The following is a 17,067-nucleotide window of genomic DNA, read 5'->3' on the forward strand; positions in this document are numbered from 1 at the left end:
AGTCGCAGAGGAATATAGTTAAAGTGAACAGTTCTTAAACATTATAAGATATATGATGAGGAAGGTGTCATTTATTATAAGATATGATACTTGAAAATGAGAAAGTGAAACATGTATTAGCATGGTTGATAACAATAACCATGAGTAACAAAACAACAAAAATGGCTAGATATATTCTTCAACTAACAATTATATATTGCATATATTTAATAAACCAAGTGGACACCAAGGTTCTACAACGGAAGATGTGTACAACTATAGGTTATGAGGTCGGACCTAAGAAATTCAACTCAGTAAATGGGTCTTACGTAAAGTTACACTGGTCTTGTTTATGAAAAGATGTTACCACGGGACACCAAGTAAAAATCCTAACAATAAAAAACTAGAATACAAAATAAAGTCATATATTTATGTTACGACATTAAGACCTAATGCTTAAACACATTATTTTCCCGTGGAGTATATCTAGGTACAGAAAGAGTAATTGGTATAAATACATTGCTACATTAGACCAAGTTCAATCTAGACCCATGTAAATATGTTTGAATGTTTAATCCAAACAGACATGGTACTCGTCTTAGTTTATCTCCATATCCTAACTCTTATTGAAAATATTCCTTATACACATCAAAACTTATATCAATCATTTACGTGCCATTAAAAATTTATCGTTCCTAAAATGGTACTGTTTTATTTCTTTTCTCCCCTCTACGTCATTATGGGGACTCCAGCACTTTCGGTCAACTTTATAACTAGATGCAATGTTACTTTTATGGGTCAAAACACTCATAAAATGTGTTGGCTCCTTTGCCAACACAAGTATCATTCACCCCATCCCCATAGCGACAAACTTTGTCGACCCCACATATGGTTGTGGCTCACAAGCATGTCACAACTGCTGCTAGTTGTGTTGTTTTCACCGCTGCGCTCACCACACCCTTCACGGGCAAACAATACCGTGGTGCTAAATTACAGCAGCCTCATGCCATGGCTACTACACAAACACGATGCCCTAAGGTCACGGCGTGTGCTCCCACATAAGCACCATCGTATATACTAACACCGCCTTTGGCAAGCCACCTTGGCACCATGGGGCAGCACATTGATTACTGTAGGATCTTTGGTTGGCCTAGAGGGGGGTGAATAGGCCTATCAAAATAAACACTCAATCTTTTATTAATTTCACCCTGCGGCACTGCCGGGCCAGAACAGCGGCACTGCCGCACCTACAGACAACTTCGAGTCACAGTTCAAAATCAGTGAACGGAAACTTAGATCGGAAAAATTTCTCAGCTTACTCCAGGTATGATAGTCATAGATCGAGAGCTAGAAGTAGTAGGAACACCACACACAAGTAGATTGAGTAGAAACCCTAGAAATCACCTCAACAACAATATGATATGCAAGTAATGTAAATCAAGCACAAGAGACACAATGATTTATCCCGTGGTTCGGCTCGCCACCAAGGCTTGTCTACGTCCACGTTGTTGAGGTTAGCCACTAAGGCTTACGGCTTTCCAACCCTTTCTCGTTTTCAAGTCAAGAGACTTAACTCTTGAGATGATGGGTGAGTTTACTAGCTTCAAGAGATGGTTACTGTCGGTGTTTTGGACTGGCAGGCCCTCAACCAACTAGTGAAAATATACTGTGTGCCCATAATCTCGGATGGTGATGCAAAGAGACACAAGGTTTATACTGGTTCAGGCAATAGGTGCCCTACGTCCAGTTTGAGAGATCGATCTTGTATTCCTTGCACCGAGGTGCTTGTAGTAGGGGGTTACAAGCAGGACGAGAGAGGGAGCTAGTCCCAGGTCTCTACGTGGGGCGGTGTGGATTGCTTGAGATATTGATCTCAGGCAGTGGAGAAGCGCGCATGTTACAGAGTGTTGAGCGTGTGTTCGTCTGAGCGTCTATGCGTGAGTTTGTGAACTCATGAGTTCGTGTGCTCGTGTGCCTCTGTCCGTGAGAGCGTGAGCTCGTGTCCCGTGTCTAGAAACGGCCCCGGTCACTTCCTTTTATAGTTGAAGGGGGGACAGGGGTGATACATGTGTTCGCTACGCGGCGTCCTGTAAGCGGAGGCGGCATTTCCAAGCCCTGTAGCTGGCCACTATGGTGGCATGGTCAATGGAGCGGTCCTATCCTTGATGTACTGGAGCGACGTGCCGGTCACGCCCGATCCTGAGCGACGTGGGTGCTCCAGTGATAGCTTGACATAGGGCATGGTGGACGTTGTGCCGGTCGCTGTGTGTCAACAGTGTAAAGGGCTGAGGCTCAGTTGGTGCCGAGGCCGAGCCACCGTGGGGGGCTCGGCGGGCGCGAATCCCGAGGCTACCGAGGCCCTAAAGCAGATTGCTGAGGCTCAAAGGGAGCAGTTGGATCTGTATACTGATCCTAAGGCTACAGGGACCCGGACTTGACTCCCCACGCCGCACTGTCCTCGGAGCAGTTAGGGTTAGGCAGCACAGTGCAGCACGAGCGTTCGTCGTGGGCACAATGCCGAGCACAACGGCTGGTAACCCCTGCCCCATAGAAGTTAGGGTAGGACTATAAGAATAGCTTGAGGATAATGGAGGTTAGCAAGAATGGGATTGACATTACTTACCCAACCATTTTAAGGGGAATTATTATGCAAGGTATTCAAGCATGATGTATGAATCAATCTTACGAATCTAGGTACAAAAGATTTATATAATCAAAAGTACTAGATTTTTAATACATAGGACAAACCTAATCATATTATCCGCCACGAACTTTTAAATAAGATAAGATTGAGACTAGATCAGAGGTAAGAAGAAAGAAATTTGAACTTTAAAATATCAAGTTTACTTTCTTTGATCCAAATCAATTTGAAGGTTTTCCAAAGTAACCTACAATGATCTTAGATAGGATCTTCTCTGTGCCGCAAACCTTGGTTTCTGAATTTCGGTACAGTGAATCAGCTCAAACTTTTGCTCTATTGTCCTAACCAATCGTCAGCTTCTAAAGGCTCTTCTGCCTTAGAGAACACAGGTGGATGTGTGTTAGTAAAATCAACATAGGTTGACTCATCATTTCCATTATTACGGCGGTCACGATTAAGGTGTGGTGCCTATTGGTTCTGAGCCAATTCCCTTAACAACCTAGCATTCTCTGCCGTTGCGTTGACGAGTACGGCTATGACATCTGCCATAGTCGGAGGCATTGGTGGAGGATTTGGGATATCATCATTGTCATGCGAGCCACTTGCACCAGCTCGGGTGATAGGATGAGGCATCTATTAGAGAGACATGTTTATTTACATTATTATTTATTGAAAGCAGTTAAAAGGTTTCATGCTACAAAGGGTCACTTATTAAATTACATGTCTTGTATCCCACAAGACAACCCTGGTTTACTAGGAAAGTAGTAAAGGAACTATTACTACTCCAAGCTCTCAGTCATCGACGTTCATGTCCATACCGGACGAAACCTCATCTTCATCTGAGAAGTACACTAACTCCTTAGGATCCTCCTCCTCTTCTTCATTCTTGACTTCTCCTAGATCTACAATCATTTCTTCATCTGTAACTTCACCATCCCCATGAGGAGGATGAAGTTGAGCGTACAACATGTGGACATTCTCATGGAGAATGGCATTGTCCATCTCTAGGTCTTCTACGTAGAACTCCAACTCATGGACATGTTCATTGGCCACATCCTCTCGTGTCCAGGCTTCATTCTGTAGCTCCATGGTCATGGTGATGCCCCTTTGCATTTCTGCCAGCTTCTCTTGATCTTTGGCATGAGCTTGACGAAGAGTGTTGAGCTCCTTGGTAAGGTTCTCGATGTTGGCGGGATTGCTTGAAGATCCTTCATCTCCTAAGTTCCTAGAACTTCCTTCACCAAGCTCGTGGTTTCGCGGTGGCAACTGGTGACGAGGGACTCCATGAGGTCCGGTGGACTTGCGTGTGGTTATCTTGGTCTTTGCCATAGCTTGTAGAAGTTAGGGTAGGACTATAAGAATAGCTTGAGGATAATAGAGGTTAGCAAGAATGGGATTGACATTACTTACCCAACCATTTTTAAGGGGAATTATTATGCAAGGTGTTCAAGCATGATGTATGAATCGATCTTACGAATCTAGGTACAAAAGATTTATATAATCAAAAGTACTAGATTTTTAATACATAGGACAAACCTAATCATATTATCCGCCACGAACTTTCAAATAAGATAAGATTGAGACTAGATCAGAGGTAAGAAGAAAGAAATTTGAACTTTAAAATATCATGTTTACTTTCTTTGATCCAAATTAATTTGAAGGTTTTCCAAAGTAACCTACAATGATCTTAGATAGGACCTTCTCTGATACTAGCTGTGGCAGAACCTCCTAAGAAATCGGGCCCACATGCATCTATCATTGTCTCAACAGACCTCTGATAGCGTACACGAGTTCCCAATAACTTAACAGGTCTGTCGGGTGTCCTTAGGAAACCCGAATCATCCATGAATCTTTTTCGAACAGGATCCCAATCACAGTCATTGCAGATTACAACAGTTTATTCAAATATATACATCAGAGTAAAAGATAGCGGAAGTCTTACGATAAAATAGTTTACAAACTAGTTGTTTCAAACTTACAATACCATAAGTGTCATACAACCATAATAGCGGGATAATATTATATTAACATTATTTATCATACAAACTAGTGCCTTATCCAAAGGCCATTCATCATGCCTCATCGTCATCGACTTCAAACACATACATGCGGCAGGGACCAAAACAAGCCTTCGCATGCGACTCACCTGCAACAAGGGTTAACAAACCCTGAGTATAAAAGTACTTAACAAGACTGACCCGACGTAACAGGGGGTGAAAGACTTTAAAGATGCAGGTGTTGGGGCAAGGTAAGGATGTAGCAAGATTCAAAAGTTCTTTGCCAAAAGCTTACTATTCTTCAACCTATTTTCAAGTTTTACCCCTAAGTCCTTTTAGTTCATTATCTCAAACTAAATGTACATTTCCCATATTCCAATCCTTCTCATTCCATTCTTTTTCTCATGTTTTAGTAATTCACCAGTCCTGCATTGCTTCTGTAATAAAACGAGTCTCCATATCCATGGAGCACCGCCAATTCAAATTGATTCAAGTCCCAGTTGGGGATTCCTTATCACACAACATATGTAGAATTTAATCTTGCATATATCAACCTCGCTACCGGATCCTCCTATACTAAGCCGTCTTCACGCCACCCGAGAGCACAGCACACCTCAAATCCGGCCACATTCCAGCCACGAGGGTACACGCTACTCCCGCCATCTCTCCACTCTCAGTGCGTGGGCATTCGTCTTAGTATCGGATTAGCCGAAGTAGGCTTACCGGAGTATGTGACCAGTACTACAAAGTGTCTCGTTCAGAAGATCCACAATGAGTGGCCTTTAAGCGACATAGTCGGCAACCTTACCCAACATTCAAGATAAGTCACCCGACTAGTCTCTAGTTCATTCTATCTTCTTTCTTTCTATGGCCAGTATGCCATCTTTGATTGTATCGAAACTTTTACTTTGAAAGCCTACCATGAAGCATACTAAGCATTCTACGCCTTTATAAATGAAATCATCTTCAAGGATGGTAAACAATTAACAAGGTAGGCAATGCATCAAGTAGGTAATATTTGAATAAATCAACTTAATGCAATAGGTAACATAGGTGATAAGCTTTTCAAAGTAAACAAGGTAATGGTTTAATGCATAAACCGGGGCTTGCCTTCGTTGATGATCTCGGGTTCTAGATCAGTACCACGATTATCGAATCCCATGATAACCGGGGATTCTTCCACAACTTGCTCAACTAGAATCGTTTCACTCTCGGATTCTACACGAAATAATAACATATGCTTCAACATGATGATATTGTAAACATGATGCTTTCATGGTGCATGAAATGTAATAACACCTTGAATACAACTTTCCTTCACGGTACAGTTGTAAGCTAACAAAACCAATTGACATTACATTTAGGGTTTCGACAAGTTATCTTACTAATGACCTTTGTCATCACATGAAATGTCATTAAGATTTACTAAGGCCCTGTTTGGTTGGGCTTTTGGCTTTGGCTTTTGGCCCCAAAAGTCAAAAGCCCAACCAAAGGGGCTGTTTTTGGATGGTGCTTTTTCAGAAGCAGCTGCTTTTCCGTAGTTCATTTTTGAAAGCTAGTTTGACCCTGCTTTTGGCTTTTGGCTTTCTGCTTTTCGAAATTGGTGGAATAAAAAGCTCTTCCATAGTTGTTTCAAGAGAGATAAAGATAAAAGGTATATTTTATACTTGTTTAACCAAATAGCTTTCAGTTTTTCTACAGCTCACAGCCCATAGCAGCTTTTCCACAGCTCACAACCCACAGCACCTTTTTCCCACAGCCACAGCTCAACCAAACAGGGCCTAATTACAAGTTAGGTATGAGCTCAAATAACTAATTAAGGTGCCAATGATCATCATATGTTACTGACCCAAGGTCAACAATTAATTCCAAAGCCAAACAAACCCTAAATGATTAAGCATTAACTAAGTAAATAATTAAATAAATAATTAAGCCTAAATTAGGTATAAAATCAACTTTGTCCAATTAAGCTCAAAATTTTATGCAAGCTTCCTTATGACAAATTAGTGTACCAAAACAAATTTCATAATTTTTGGAGTTATACAGTGGCCCACAAAAATTATGGAAATTACATTCATTAATTAATTGAGCAATTTTCATCACATTCAAAAAGTACTATAAATCAATATTTCATATTTTTCCTAAATAATATTCATCTCAGAGAGTTCACACAAAAAAATTCATAATTTTCGGAGCTCTAAATAAATCTACACAAAAATAACAAAAACAGATACTATTCATCCATTTCTGAAAATAGAAAAAATTCCATTTGAACTATACAGTCGCTGATATACAGGACCCACTTGTCATCCCTAACCTTCGGCCTTGACCACGGCAACGACGGCGCTGACCGGCTCTAACTCGTCGATGGTGAGTCTAATGGCGAAGGCAAAGGCACCACAACGTTCACAAGGACTAGACGCATCGATCTATGGCATTACGGAGGTTGATTACGACACGAAACAAGGCTGACACCGGCCATGGCGAATGTGGTGGCACGGTAGTGCTACGCCGACGGAACAAGGCTGATAACGGTGAAATAAAGAGTCCAGGAAGCATCAGTGGCTCACCCTGAATATGTTGAAGCAACGAGCGAGACTGGAGAAGCTATGGTGACGCGTTTCGACGGTGACAATGATCACGGCGGAGCGGACCTCGTCGACGATGGCGTTCCGACGACTGCAGTGGGCAAAATGACCAAGCAAGAGTGGATTAAGCACTACAGCATCAAGACGAAGCTATAGAGACAACAAGCAAGGGCAACGGCTCACCAGATGATGCTGGCCACGGTAAAACGGAGCTTCGGTCGAGGTCACCGGCCACGAGGAAGAAGAGTCGCTAGCGGCGGTTCTTGATGGACTCAGACAACCACATTTGGTGGGATGGTTTCACAAGGAGGAGACGGAGTTGGAACACTACTTTGCCGAGGCTGGTTTGGGCGGAGGAAGCGAGGGAAGCTCACCGGAGTTGAGGCGGCGGCATCGGAAAACCGAGAAGAGAAAGAAAAGCAGACGACGGCGTCGGGGCTTTATAGCGCGGCCAGATGAGTGAGGGGGTGACACGCAGTGAGCTGCTTGTGCCAGTGCGAAGCCGAGGGCAGCCACGGGCGTGCCTAGAAGGCTGGAGAAAGGACGCCGGCGGTGGGGCGGTGGTCGTGCTACTGTTCAGAAAAATTACAGAATTGCCACTGAGTTCATTTTACAAATTACTCTCAAATTTGTATAACAACTCAAAAATCTCCAAAAATAAAAGTTGTTCAAAATCAAAAGTTCTACAACTTTGCTTAAATGAACATTTTCAAATTCTGCCTCCATTTTGAAATTTGAATTTAGGGTGCATTTGAGCATTTGAATTATTTCAAAATCACTCCAAATTTTATATGTAAACTTTAAAAACTTTGAATACCAAAGTTGATCCTTACACAATAAGCTTCAACTTTGCTTTTTGTCACACCCCCAAATTCTAAATGGATTTTGAATTAGACAAAAGGGGCAAAAAGGACTTTTATGATTTGAATTTGAATTCAAATTTGATTTGTTTACCTTTTTACTTAACTTTGATTTTTGACCAGTAACATGGCCCATTAGGGTTATTTGAGTCAATTAACACATGGTCTCACATGATCATATGAAATTTGACCCTTGTGGTCATGATCTTTATTTAGAGTTTTGGATCACATTACATCACATAAAATAACAACTATGGAATAAAGCTTATTTAGTGAATGCATTCAAAATTTCCTACTTTATGAATGCTTTGCAATGCATATGATGACATGTCAAGTTTTAGTGCTAGGTCAAAACACCAGAGGTGTTACACCATAGGGGATGAGGGATGTGTGAGCCTCCCCACCGCCCGTCCCCGAGGACGCAGAGCGGCGAGCGGTGAACCGAGCACATGTCGAGGCACAGAAGAAGAAGGACATCGAGGAGGCAAAGCTTAAGAGGAAGAACCTTGAGCGCGAAGAGCTGGAGAAGCATCGCCGGCAGCAGAGGCACGATGGTCTCCCAGTGGAGTCGTCTCCATCACCATCGTTGTCGGCTTCCTCGAGTGATGACGACAGGAGCGAGGTAGGGCAGGGTACCCTGGGCCATCTCCCTTATGTTAGGGGGGCGGCACTCGGGGTGTCGGCAAGTAGCCTGGCGTTTCCAGGAGGAGGGGGAGAGGACACCTCGGGGCTAGCGATCGCCCACCCCAGGGTCGAGGCCGACACGCCCGAGGCATGGGTGTTAGGGAAGCGAGCCGTCAGCCCGGTGGGCTCAACGGTGGAGGTGGAGCAGGCGATGCAGGAGATGGCCCAACAGCCTCCGCAAAGGGTCGAGGTGGCGCTGGGGTCCGTTGAGGGCTGGCCAGCACCGACGGACACGGGGGCCATGCCACTGCCGCCGCCACCATCATTGCAGAGGACGAGGGGTGCGGTGCAAAAGCAGTTGTGTCCCCATTGAAAGGTCCTAATATGGCTAGAGGGGGGGTGAATAGCCTATTTAAAAATCTACAAATCAACTAGAGTAATTTGATTAGTATGACAAATAGCGTAATGCAAACTTGCTCTAGCTCTACAAGGGTTGCAAGCCACCTATCCAACAATTCTAGTTGCAATGATTACTTAGGCACCCAAACTTGTTATGTAACTACTCACTAAGAGCTCTCAATCTTGCTACTCTAAAGAGCTCAACTAGATGAATGTAAATAATAAAGCAAGCTCTCAATTCTAATTACACTAAAGAGCTTGTATCAACTAGTTTGCAAGAATGTAAATAAGTGAGTAGGGTGATTATACCACCGTGTAGGGGATGGACCAATCACAAGATGAAGATTAAGCCAATCATCAGGAGAATGCAAATGACAAGAGACAACTAATTTTTCTCCCGAGGTTCACGTGCTTGCCAACACGCTAGTCCCCATTGTGTCGACCAACACTTGGTGGTTCGGCGGCTAAGAGGTGTTTCACAAACCTCGTCCACATGATTAGACACCGCAAGAACCTACCCACAAGTGAGGTAACTCAATAACATGAGCAATTTACTAGAGTTACCTTTCGACACTCCACCGGGGAAGGTACAACTCCCCTCACAATCACCGAAGGCGGCCACGAACAATCACCAACTCATGTCAATCCTCCACCGCTGCACCGAGCTGTCTAGGTGGTGGCAACCACCAAGAGTAACAAGTGAAATCCGCAGTGCAACACGAATACCAAGTGCCTCTAGATGCAATCACTCAAGCAATGCACTTGGATTCTCTTCCAATCTCACAAAGATGATGGATCAATGATGGAGATGAGTGGGAGTGCTTTGGCTAAGCTCACAAGGTTGCTATGTCAATGAAAAATGTGCAAGAGAGTGAGCTTGAGCCGGCCATGGGGCTTAAATAGAAGCCCCTATGAAATAGAGCCGTTGGGCTCCTCACTGCACTGAACACGGGCCGACCGGACGCTCCGATCATATTGACCGGACGCTGGACCTCAGCGTCTGGTCGTGCGATGTGCGCCACGTGTCTTCGGCTTCAAACACTGATTGCCCGATTTTAACGGTCAAGTAATGACCGGATGCGTCAGTTAGAAAATGACCGGACGCTGGTTCTCAGCGTCCGGTCGTTTCCAATAAGGTTCCAAACGCGACATTTCACGACCGGACGCGTCCGGTCATGCCTGACCGGACTCACCCAACGTCCGGTCACACAATGTCTCCTCTGTGCATCTCACGTCAGCGTACGTCAGCACTGACCGGATGCACCCTACCAGTGTCCGGTCACAAAGTGACCCAGTGTCCGGTCATAAGACCGAAATGCGCACCCTCTGTTGCCACTGACCAGACGCACCGATCCAACCGAGGCCAGCGTCCGGTCACTTACAGTGACCTCCAACTTTTCTGTCTAGGGTGCCGGTGGAGTTTCTTACCCTTGCACCTAAACTTCACCACCCTTGATCAAATGTGCCAACCACCAAGTGTATCACCCTGTGCACATGTGTTAGCGTATTTTCACAAACATTTTCAAGGATGTTAGCACTCCACTAGATCCTAAATGCATATGCAATGAGTTAGAGCATCTAGTGGCACTTTGATAACCGCATTTCAATACAAGTTTCACCCCTCTTAATAGTATGGCTATCTAACCTAAATGTGATCACACTCGCTAAGTGTCTTGATCACCGAAACAAAATGGCTCCTACTATTTATACCTTTGCCTTGAGCCTTTTGTTTTTCTCTTTCTTCTTTTCCAAGTTCAAGCATTTGATCATCACCATGCCATCATCATCGTCATGATCTTCTCCATTGCTTCATCACCTGGAGTAGTGCTATCTATCTCATAATCACTTTGATAAACTAGGTTAGCACTTAGGGTTTCATCAATTAACCAAAACCAAACTAGAGCTTTCACCCGTTCGAGGTAAGTGCTTTGTCAGTGGAGTTTGCGGCGTCTTCCGTTCATTCTTTGGTCGTATGCTGACCGCGTAAGTATCTCATCTTTAGCCGGAAGCATCATGCGGAGGTGCCCGCCTTGGCACCACGTAAGGCGCTCAAGGTGAGCACTAGCTCCACCGCCCAATGGGTGGTGAAGGCGCAAGCCGCCATACAACGTGGTGCGGCATTGGCGAGGGCCGACCCAAAGGAGCCGGTCGCCCAAGGAGAGGCTACCGAGGCAGCCATGGAGCAAGCGGAGGAGGAGGAGCCTATGCCCCGTGAGGCCGAGGCCCACGAGTTAGATGAAGCTAAGGCGCCCTCAGTCGATGAGGCCACCGAGGCCGAAGCCTAGGCCCTTAGGACTTCTGAGGCCGAGGTGACGGAGGCCAGGGCGTCTAGGACCACCGAGGCCAAGGTGGCAGAGGCCGGAGCCCCTAGGACCACCGAGGCTGAGGTGGCGGAGGCCAGCATAGGCACGACGGAGCCGATGGCCCCAGAAGCGGAGATGAAGGCGGTGCAAGTCTCAATACCGCCCTCGGTCCAAGGCCCGTCGCTGTCGCGGGAGAGCGCCTGGGAAGTGGAGGTCTATTCGATCTCCTCTAACGATACTTCCTGGGGGAAGGAGGTGGCGGATACCGAGGCGGCTAGCACCGTGGAGCAGCCAGCTCTGACCTCTAGCGAGGGAAGCTCGGCCCTCGTGTGGGTACAACTCGAGCCCTGCGGGTGGGATCACCCACGTGTATTGTGGTGGAGCCAGGATGACCCTAAAGGGGAGCCCCTGTTCGCTCTCGAGGATACGGCTGAGGGGGGGCGCTAGAGCACTTTCGAGCAATACCACCGTCTGGTGGAGCGGTCGCTGAGGACAGCGCTGTCCATCATGGCCGATGATCTACCCAGTGTTGCCTAAGTATGTGCCTTCTTTTCTCATATGGTGTCATCTTTTTACCGAGTTCTCTCGCAGTGCTTGACCCCTGCTCTACCTATCTAGGAGCTCAAGGCCCGGTCCCTCAGGAAGTCGATCTTCCTCCAACGGGAGAGGGACATCTAGGACCAGCTCCAGCGGCAGAAGGACTTGCTTGCCAGTGCCAATGAGCTTCTGTCGGCACGGAGCGTAGAGGTGGAGGATCTCCGCCTTTACTGTGTCGATGCAAAGGCTGAGGCGGCCATGACTCGGGTGCAGGCCGCCCCTTTGGTGGCACGGATCAAGGAGCTAGAGGAGGAGCTGACCCGGGTGGCCGGCGAGCGGGACACCTTCGGGTCCCAGGCTGAACAAGTGGAGGCCTTTGCCAAGGCCGTCGTCGGGCAGCTGGGGGTAGAGCAGGGTGCGCACCTACTGACGAAAGGTGCCCTGGCCGAGGCCCTCAAGGTGGCCGAGGCCTCCCGGGTCGAGGCCCTAGCACTGAAGGAGAAGGCCGAGGGTTAGTGCCGTTGAGCCGCACCCCTTGTTTTATTTGTTTTCTTGTGTTCGACCCCTAACCCCTGATGTGATGCAGAGCTGGAGAAGGAGGCTTCCATGGCGGCCGAGGCCTCTTGGGTTGAGGTCCAGCGCTAGAAAGAGAAAGCCAAGGCCTCTTGGGTAGAGGTCCAGCGCTGGAAAGAGAAAGCCGAGGGTGAGTCCCGTAGGCCTTAGCCCCTGTTTGGCTTATTTCCTTTTGTGCTTAACCCCATCCTGCTTGTCTTGGTGTAGGGTTGGAGAAGGAGGTCTCCCGGGCAGCTGAGGCTTCCATCACGGTGCAGGCGGTGCTCGAGGCCGAGATCGAGGAGCACAACACGCTGCAGAGCGCCGCCCGTGAGGCCCTGGAGGTTGAGGGGGTCTAGTCAGGTAGCTCCCTTGGGAGCCACCTAATTGCGTTGAGCGGCCAAATGCGTGAGTGACTCCGGGGGGCGCTGCACACGGGCGTCAAGCGTGCCCTAGCCGTCGTCTCCTCGCACTATGCCAGTGTCGACCTCGAGGCTGTCAGTGACGGTTATGTCTTGGCCGAGGATGACGAGGAGGCTGATGAGGTCACAAAGTTGATGGAGGCGGCTAAGGGCCCCGGCACGGTGCTGGCCAAGTTGTTCGAAGAGGAGGTTGTCCCTCCCACATCGTCCGCCAATGCTGGAGACCCTGAGCCTTGACCTGGGCCAAAGGGGCCATGTAAAATAGATTAGGATTATTATCGTACCATGATGCTTGTGGCCGTCGAGGCCTTTTAAAGTACTCATGTGTATACACTTTTTAATCGTTTTTACTGTATTTCCGAGCATCTGCCCTCTATCTCGTCTCTGAACATATCTCTTGCAAAAAAACTTCCTCGGAGCCTAAGCTACCCCTTGGGCAAAAGGTGGTGAGGGAGTGCCGTAGCCCAGAGGCGTAGGCCGTCTCGCAACTCGTCCGGCCTTTTGGCCCTGAGACAGACTTTTGGTCCTTAGGTTTTTTACAATCGATTTGTCAGAGCGCGTTAGAGAGTTTGGTGTAGAAATTTTTTTGAAAAACGATTCAAAAATGGTGCCTGGGACTTAGGGGGAGTTCTCCCCTTCTAGCCCCCGAGGGAGGCTCGGTTCTGCAGAGGTAGAGCTAAGTCTTGTTCGAGCCCCACGGTGGACACCTCTGCAGAGGCAAAGCCGAGTCTCCCTTATAGCGTTATCGTAATACTAAGCCCTACGATGGGCTTGGGGGGTTTCTCAAAAAATAGATCAACTAAAGAACGCTTCTTTATTATATTTTGAGAAACAAAGTATACAATGCTTGGAAATTTAAGGGTAGAAGCAACGTAGCTGTTCTATATTCCAAGCATTAGTGAGGATTTCGCCCTTCTCGTTGGCTAGCTTGTAGGTCTCGGATGGCCCTGCTAAAGACTCGAGGACCAGGTGGCCCAGGAGAAGGACTATGGTCCTCCCCACTGTCGTAGCGACTGCCTCAGTGCGGGTGGTAGCCTCGGGCAGGCCCCTCATTGTCATGGCACCGTCGCCTGCTGACCACATCGTGGTTGCCTTGCGCCTCGCGTCGGTCGCCGAGGCGGTCATGCACCAAGGAGCTCCTGTTGGCTCTTGGTGCCTAAGCAGGCTTAAGACAAACCGAGGCCTCTCTATCCTACCAAACCGATGCTGTGGGTAGTTCCGAGGCGCCCCCGCGCCATCGAGAGGTGGAGCTCTCGGCCTGCTGCACCGCGGTGGTCTCGAGGAGGTCTCGGAGCTCGCCGTGTACTCATCGCCCCATCATGGTGGAGGGCTCGGGCATCGTTCGAAGAAGCATCACCGCTGCCACGATGTTCTAGATAGCGTGATTGAAGATAGGGGGTTGCTTGCCTCCTTCGTTGTTGTTGATGCGGCGGTGGACGTTGCAAGCCCTCCGCCGGGCTGCTCCGTCGTCGCCACAACCCCGCTGCTCTTGCTCGAGGGTGTCTCGGAGCTGCTGCAGAAGGAGTCGGTCTTGTTCGACCTTGGCCTGGAGCTCACGGAGCTGCTCCAGGTCTAGACGTTGAAGTTCCTCGAGGCCATTGTTCTCATTCTGTAGTGCCCAAGGCTCGAAGCGTGGAGGTGCGGCGACGCCTGCCCCCTAGGGGGGCAGGGAGCGAGAACCTACTCCCTCGTCCTCATCGCCTATGCTTGGCATCCCGAACTCGATGTGGAAGCACTCACGAGTGGGGTCGTAAGTGCCTTCGTCATCAGAGTCGGAGTAGCCAAAGCAGTAGTCGCGTGCGACCAGAAAGCGGCGCATGGCTTCAGGGTCATGCAGCCCGGAGAAGTCTGCTCTGGCCCATGCCTCTTCCTCCTCCGAGGAGTCAGCATGGGTGTGAGTCGAGATGGTGGCGTCGAAGTTGAGGGCGAAGCATTGCCGGCGTCCTGAGGGCTCCACGTGAGCAGAAGCGTAGGTGGAAGCATAGGCGGCGGCGGCATTACGCAACCCGAAAGGGTATGGGGATGGTGCCATCATCGGGTCTTGCTCCGCCGGAGGCAACACCTCAGGAGGTGGTGGGGTAGAGCCTAATGACGGGGCGTTGCTACATGCCACCGGTGCCTTTCCCTTACCCAGGCTTAAGCTAGACAGGTCCCCAACTAGGGACTCCATACCAATAGCTGGGCATGGGATACCGGCGGAACGCGGTGCGTTGCCCCGAGCTCGCGTGGTGTCAGGGTGGTCTTGTTCACGTCGTGCTTGGTGAGCACGACAAGAGCGGCTGCTCAGGCACTGTCTACGCCTGGGCTACTGGTGTGTGTGATGTCATCGTCGGTCGGTGGGGCTCGGGGCCTACCTGGCACACCAACTGTCGGTGTTTTGGACCGGCGGGCCCTCAACCAACTAGTGAAAATGTACTGTGTGCCCCTAATCCTGGATGGTGATGCAAAGAGATATAAGGTTTATACTGGTTCAGGCAATAGGTGCCCTACGTCTAGTTTGAGAGATCGATCTTGTATTTCTCGCACCTTTTCTTCTCCCACAAAAACAGAGCATGGCAAGGAACACCGGCCAACGACGAGCGATAGCGATGGCAGTGCCACTGTGGGGTGAGGTGACTAGCACGGGCAGACCCCTCGGCACTGGGCATACAAGGCATGCCCCCCGGCTAGGCTCCGTGCATGCCGGGCAGGACGCAGCGGCCCAGCAGCATGCGAAGCACGGTGAAGGCCCGAGCAGGTGCCGCGGCAGCGCTGGGGCGATGGCGGGCGTAGGCCGCATGTGTGGGCAGCCATGGCGGTGGTACGAGCAGAGGTCATGGTCACTGCGTTGGCTCCAGACATGGCGAGGAGGGGGTAACCCAACGACGGCGATGGGTGGCGCAGCACACGGCGGTCCTGGCACGGATAGGAGTAGCAGCGCGGCGCGCAACTCGGGCGAACAACGCCACTGGTTGCTACTCCAGCGCGACCACAGAGGCACGCGCACGTGTGGGGAAGCCGAGCTATGGGGCGGCGTGGGGAGACACGCGGCTGCAACCGGACTTGCCTGGCCACGGCACGGACTAAAGCAAAGGAGGCCCCATGGGGTAGGGCAGCGGGTCCAACGTGAATCGGGGCTCGGTGGGGCGGCTCAGACGCTACGACACGGGAGCACGGAAGGGCGGCTATGCACGGTGCATGGTGGCTGATGCGGACGAGGCACGGGGAAAGAAACAGTGGGGGTGCATCACCGGCTCCGACGGCAGGAGGGCGCTCGCACGAGGCAGCAGCAGCGAGAGGAGCCGAGTGAGAGAGCAGGCGAGGTCGTGGAGCTTGTGTGCATGGGGAAATGCCAAGGCGACGCGGGCACCGTGGAGCTACTGAGGCATCGTTAAGGCTTGCACGCACGGTGGCCGGCCGCTGATGGTGCTCGTCCTGACGGGTGCGGTAAAGAAAAAGAAAGAGCAAAGGAACAAGGCGAGCAGCGGGTCTGTAGAGGCCGACAAGACAAGGTAGGCAGAGGCAGCGAAGGTAGCATAGCAAGATTATCAGCTCGATGAGACAACGGAGGCAGAGTTGTCAGGCGTAGCATGGCCGTCAGTTGCGCGCCTGCGCGCGCACAGAACGCGAAAAGACATGGCGAGGACAGGAGGAAAGAACCACGTGCTCCAAATAAAAATTCAGACCAGATCACCAGCTTTGCAAGTAAGAGATGAGCAGTCGGTCAACCTGTACTGTCACTCGCTACTAGTATCGCTGAGTACGTTTGCCCTTTCTTCTAATTCTTTGTTTTAGAGTTATCGTCGTAACGTATACATACCTATATATATATCTAACGGTTTGCTAATTTAGATAATTTGCGACGTCTAGGCACAGGAAAATTTCAACACAAGCTCAAATTTGAATTAGGTTCGAAAGCTATATATATATATCGTTGTATTTATTTATGGATTTTATTTTATTTATAAAAGTCTCTTTTCATGCTTAATCTAATAGAACAAACCATTCGTCATTTACTTGCTAGAATCATTATCGGACATTTCTAAATATCTTTAGGTACCGAGCAATTTAACTTGGCGTTGATTCGAGTCCACAACACTAAGTCACACATGATTCCCTTACCACGGCAAGTACGTTTTAAATAAAAAATCCGAGAAACTCGTTTCGGAAAATTTTCTTTGGCCTA

Source organism: Miscanthus floridulus, chromosome 8 (genome assembly GCF_019320115.1).
Source record: "Miscanthus floridulus cultivar M001 chromosome 8, ASM1932011v1, whole genome shotgun sequence".
In the NCBI taxonomy this organism is placed as follows: domain Eukaryota; kingdom Viridiplantae; phylum Streptophyta; class Magnoliopsida; order Poales; family Poaceae; genus Miscanthus; species Miscanthus floridulus.